This window comes from Ictalurus furcatus, chromosome 10 (assembly GCF_023375685.1).
Source record: "Ictalurus furcatus strain D&B chromosome 10, Billie_1.0, whole genome shotgun sequence".
Taxonomy (NCBI): domain Eukaryota; kingdom Metazoa; phylum Chordata; class Actinopteri; order Siluriformes; family Ictaluridae; genus Ictalurus; species Ictalurus furcatus.
The window spans coordinates 21948056-21954055 of record NC_071264.1 but is presented as its reverse complement, the minus strand read 5'-3'; positions in this window follow the sequence as shown (position 1 = coordinate 21954055).

The window sequence follows — 6000 nt, the reverse complement described above, 5'->3', positions numbered from 1 at the left end:
AAATATTTTAATATAAACATACAGTGTTTAAGTGGTTTCAGTGTGGAATCCTAGTTCTTAGTATAGTCTCTGCTTGGGGAATGATATATCAGTCCTCTCTCTCTCTCTCCCTCTCTCTCTCTTGTTGGTTAATGGTGCACCTGTCCAGCTCGGCTTCCATTAGTCCCACCGCACTGCAGTAGTGGACACACAAAGGCAGACAGTGTCCATGTCTCCAGCTCTCCGTTCTTGCGGTCTTTTATTCCTCTGTCCCAGCAGGAGGGAATTCCTACCGTGGCCTTTCACTCCGTTCTGCTCCAGCACGTCCTGCATCTGGCAAAGAGCACGAGCCCCCAGCCAAGGCTTTCACTTCCCAAATGAAGAGCTGCTAAAAACGGTACAGGAACAGGTGATCATGATAGGCCAACCGAGAGAAAAAGGGGGCAGAGGGGTCACTTTTGTGCTTCCTCAGGCCGTTACGCAAGGGTGAGCCATACTGATCCATGAACAACAGTTCTGAATAACTGCAGAAATGTTTTTATTATAAGTAATCTCATTTTTATACTTTTATAATTTTACAATCATCTTAAATGATCTTTATTGCTATACTAACTGAGAGAGAGAGAGAGAGAGAGAGAGAGAGAGAGAGATGCTCATGGTATGTGTTTCATCAGAAAGGTAATATTTCTTTCATCAATAACTATTCAGGAAGAACAGTGTGCTAAGCTAGATGAGAACCAACATCAATTACCACATCCCTTATTAAGTTAAATGCAATTTAGATGAGAACTAATGATTTAAGATATTTTAAGTGGGTGTTGAGTTTTCAGTGCTCCCTGACAAGGAAGGTTTGACAAGTAATTTGAACGAATGATAAAAATCACATCAAAGCAACCAGTGAAACAGGTGGGCTGTTTTAAAGGCTTGGAAAAAAAGTACTTTAAAACCAGAACTGAATTTTATACATATATACTCAGCAATATTCTTCAGCAAATTTCTTAACATGTGTAAATATTTGTATTAATGTGTGTCCTCCAGCTGCTTTAAGTACTACAGTGCATCTCATCCTCATGGAATGCACCAGATTTGTCAGTTCTTGCTGTGAGATGTTACTCCACTCTTCCACCAAGGCATTTGCAAGTTCTCCATCACGTCTGGGGGAACACACGGTTACATGTAATTTTCCACTGCAAGGACGATCAGCTGTCCTTCCTGTCTCCCTGTAGCACTGTCTTAGGCGTCTTACATTACAGACATTGCAGTTTATTGCTCTGAACACATCTGCAGTCCTCATGCCTCCCTGCAGCAGGTCTATGGCATGTTCACGCAGGTGAGCAGGAACCCTAGACATCTTTCTTCTGGTGTTTTTCAGAGTCAGTAGAAAGGTCTCTTTAGTGTCCAAAGTTACTGTAACTGTGACCTTAATCGCCTACCGCCTGTAAACTGTTTGTGTCTTAAGGACTGTTCCACAGCTGCATGTGCAATAATTGTTTATGGTTCACTGAACAAGCATGAAAAACCCTTGTTTGAACCCTTGTTTAAACCCTTTCCAATAAATATCTGTAAAGCTTATTTGGATTTTTACAAAATTATCTTTAAAATACAGTCTCCTGAGAAAAGGGATGTTTCTTTTTTTTTTGCTGAGTATATTTGCTAATTTGCTAGATTTATATATCAGTGCGATGTATAAAGAGGCAGAATTCAATCCAAGCACAGAGATGAATGGTTTGAAGAAATACAGTAGATTAATAATAGACAGTGTCTGACATTTGCTGTAGTTTTGCACTGTAAATCTTTTCGACCAAAATCTTTATTAAAATCGATATGTTCCTAAATATACTTGCTAAATGACATTGTTAAGTTTCGTAGACCAATGCATTCCATTCCTGCTTTATTCTGGTCAGGGTTGTAGTGGATTCAAAGCCTTTCCTGGGGCATGAGATGGGAATACACCCTGCATGGCAAGCCCATTGCAAGGCATATAAACACACACACACATGCACTTATTCACACCTAGGGGCAAGAGTCACCAGTTTACCTACCAGCATGTTTTTGGGAACCCAGACGAATCCCTCCAGTCACACATGGAAACTCTTAACAAGCGAAAAATGCAAAACTCCACACAGAGAGTAACTATAAATGTGTTATATGGTGATATTTACAAATTTTCGAGTAGAACTACAGTATATTGACATATTGAGTAAATCTGCATAACTTCCAAACTGTACAGAGAAAAAAAATCTGGTTCTCAAAGGTGGTTTCCATATACCGTTAAAATGGCAATATCAGTAAATTCATAGTAAATCAGCTACTTTTCGGGTAAATGAAAAATGGTGTCAGTTATATTTTTAAATTGATTTATTTTTGCTAAAGGTGGATTGGACTCTAAATTGCCCCGAGGTGTGATTGAGTGTGTGAATGTGTGTGCATGGCACCTCGTGATGAATGACATCCCATCCAGTGTGTATTCCTGTCTCACACCCAGTGTTCCTGGGATTCTTGATCCAACACAATCCTGACCAGGATGAAGAGGAATGAATGATGATTGAACATTGCTTTAACAGTAGTTTTCTGGATGTCCAGGTCATCTTATGGTCACCAGCATAGACCTGGTGCTGCCAGTGTCTTTCCCTTTTATAAAAAGTTTCATATTTTCATTTTGTCTTATTTATGGCCAAACAGTGTTATGAGTAGGTGAAAATCTTTTCATACTGTACCAGATGAAGTGCATTGTGAGCAATGAAAGTAAAAAAAAAAAGCTCATTTTCTATTAGATCTTGTGTATAACATGCAAAAAAATGCAAATCAATGAAAAACAGAATCACTATTAGCAAAACAAATAATAATAATAATAATAATAATAATAATAATAATAATAATAATTGGGGCTCACTTCAGTAAAACATAAAATATCAAATTTGGCACGCATCTGAAATTGATTTACTTTAAGATAGATAGAATGCTCAGTCAACCATACCGTGGCTGTTTGTCTCTACCCTTATTGGAAATCCTCCTTATAATCAGTGCCATAACAGACATGATTTGTTGTAAACTAGTTTCCCAAAGAAAACTTTGAAAGCAATAACAAGTTTTTGGAATTGAATTAATCCAGAAATGCTTACAGAGTTGCATTATAGAATTATCCATCAATCCATCCATCTTCTACCACTTACTCCTTCTTCAGGGTCGCGGGAACCTGGAGCCTATCCCAGGAAGCATCGGGCACAAGGCGGGGTACACCCTGGACAGGGTGCCAGTCCATCACATGGCACAATCACATACACACTCACACACCCACCCATTCATACACTACGTGGCACTTTAGACACGCCACTCAGCCTATCATGCATGTCTTTGGACTGGGGGAGGAAACCGGAGTACCCGGAGGAAACCCCCGCAGCACGGGGAGACCATGCAAACTCCGCACACACATGGCCCCGGCGGGAATCGAATCCCGGACCCTGGAGGTGTGAGGCGAATGTGCTAACCACTAAGCCACCGTGCGCCCCCATTATAGAATTATTTTAGTTGTAATTATTTTGATGTACTAATCCATAGTAGCATTGCCATATCATAGCTTCAGGGTGTCTGCTTTGATCCTGAGCTTGGGTTACCATCATATTTTCTCCCTGTGTCAGTGCGGGTTTCCTCTGGGTTCTCTGGTTTCTTCATACCTCCCAAAAACATGCAGTGCTCACTAGACACAGAGGCGAACCTAGATAATGTGGGGGCCTCAGGCAAAATAAATGTGTGGGGCTCTTCTGACCTTCTGATGGATTTATGTTGTTCTTATGCTTGTGTTATTATGATTTTGTTGTGACCCTTAACTTCCGTGGAGGAATCGCAGTAGATGCACCCACCCCCCACCCCCATTCCTATTTTGTGTTTTACAAATAGGAAATCAAACCTCAGTGAGGAAACAAAATGTCCATCTTCAACTAATGTTAACTAATATTAACTAACGTATTAGCTAACTTATTAACTAACGTATTAACTAATGTAAAGTATTGATGCATGGGAGGAAGAGAGCCGGTGTTGTGCTCATCAGTCCCTGTATCCATTGCATTTTAGCCCACATTAATAACTGATATCACTACTCAAAACATGCTAACCCTAGCTAACTATTATCAATAATTCATCTTATAATAAGGTGAAATATAACCGAAATTGGACAATTAAATGTGGTTTTGTTTGTCTTTAATTATCCTTAATTCATTTGTCATTATCATATTCTTCTTTTCCTCCTCCTCTTGTTTGCCCTTGCACTTCTGGCTGACAGATTCATTTTCAGGAATTAAAGCTCACATGATTCAAGTGTGAAGGGCTGGCAGAGAAGCATAAATGAGTCCTCAGATGTCATAGCGCCCCGCAAAGGGGCCCACATTAAGGGGGTTGCTGAAACGTTGCTGCGAGATTATTTTAAGATGAAAATTTCTGATTATTTAAATGATCAGCCCTCGGGGGCCCTCTCAGTATGCGAGGCCCTAGGCAATTGCCTGCCTTGCCTGCCCTGTAGATAAGGTTTGCATGATACAAAAGTACAGTTTTGTGTGGAGATGAAACTGTAATTTGTAAGGAAGCAGTAGGATTTATTCATCAGATATATGAGGGTGCGGCCACTCAAAGAAATTTGCATTACCACATTACCAGCCATACCACACACAAGACAGCATTCTTATTTCATGGTTTGTTCTTTAAATCATATTTTACATATTTCTCCCCACACAATTTGTCCAAGTAATGGCACAGGTACTGTATGTAAAAACTTGATAAACTTCTGTATATCTGTAAATATGTAAATAAATATCTTACATTTTGCATATTGGCCTGCATTCTACCTGAAAGGTCACATGATCAGATGTGTCTCCTTGATACTAACCTTATGCAGGCAGTAAGGCACTTTGCAAGTTAATGAGTTCAAATATCACATCTATAATGCAGTAATCAGCCTTACACAATTACATATAAACACCTACATCATGTAGCCCATATGACCATGATCTGCTTTGTCATTTGAATACACAGTACTTACACAGCAAAAGATGCAAAATATGCAAAGAAATGCTATAAAGTAAAGATGCTTTCAAAAATGCCTTGAAAAATCGTTTCTAGATTAAAAAAAAAAAAAAAAAGAGCAGTAAAGAGTAATAAACCAAACAAAGTCAATATTTGATGTGACCAAAAATAGTAGTCTCAGGTAGAATTTCTGCAGTTTTATATGGAAATAAGCTGGTAGTCTTTATGGAGCATCTACAGTAAGAGAATCTGCCACAGCTCTTCTGGTGACTTTAACTATTGCACTCGATTCTGTTTTTGCCCAGCAGCCTTCATTATGTTTTTTTATTTTTGCTTTTTTGTATGAAAAGTGGTCTGTTACATAATGTGTTGCTTTCTTTACTGACATATATATAAACAATTTTCATAACATTTTTTGTTGGAAAATATTTGTTTATATATATATATATATATATATATATATATATATATATATATATATATATATATATATACAGTATGTTTGGACCGACTCCATCCATCCATCCATCCATCTTCTACCGCTTACTCCTTCTTCAGGGTCGCGGGGGAACCTGGAGCCAATCCCAGGGAGCATCGGGCACAAGGCGGGGTACACCCTGGACAGGGTGCCAGTGTTTGGACCGACTCAATAATGCAAAATTTCATAATCAGTAATGCATTATAAAATAAACATTATGACAAAATTTGTAATTTAAAAAAAATAGGGTGCCTGAGACTTTTGCATAGTACTGTACATATTTTATGAACTATAGTTTTGCAGCTCAATTATAATTATAAATAGATTCATTGTTATTTAAAACATTACAATGATTTTGACATTTTTGTTCAAAGTTACCTTTCCCCCCAAGCTAAAACCTGGCCATGTAGTGAGCATATCTTGAACTTGAATGAATGACCATGTGTAGTGTTTTTTTTTTTCCTGTTCTGTGATAAAGTCTGCTTTGCATACTCCTCTGCATGGAAGTGCTACACTGATTTAAACCC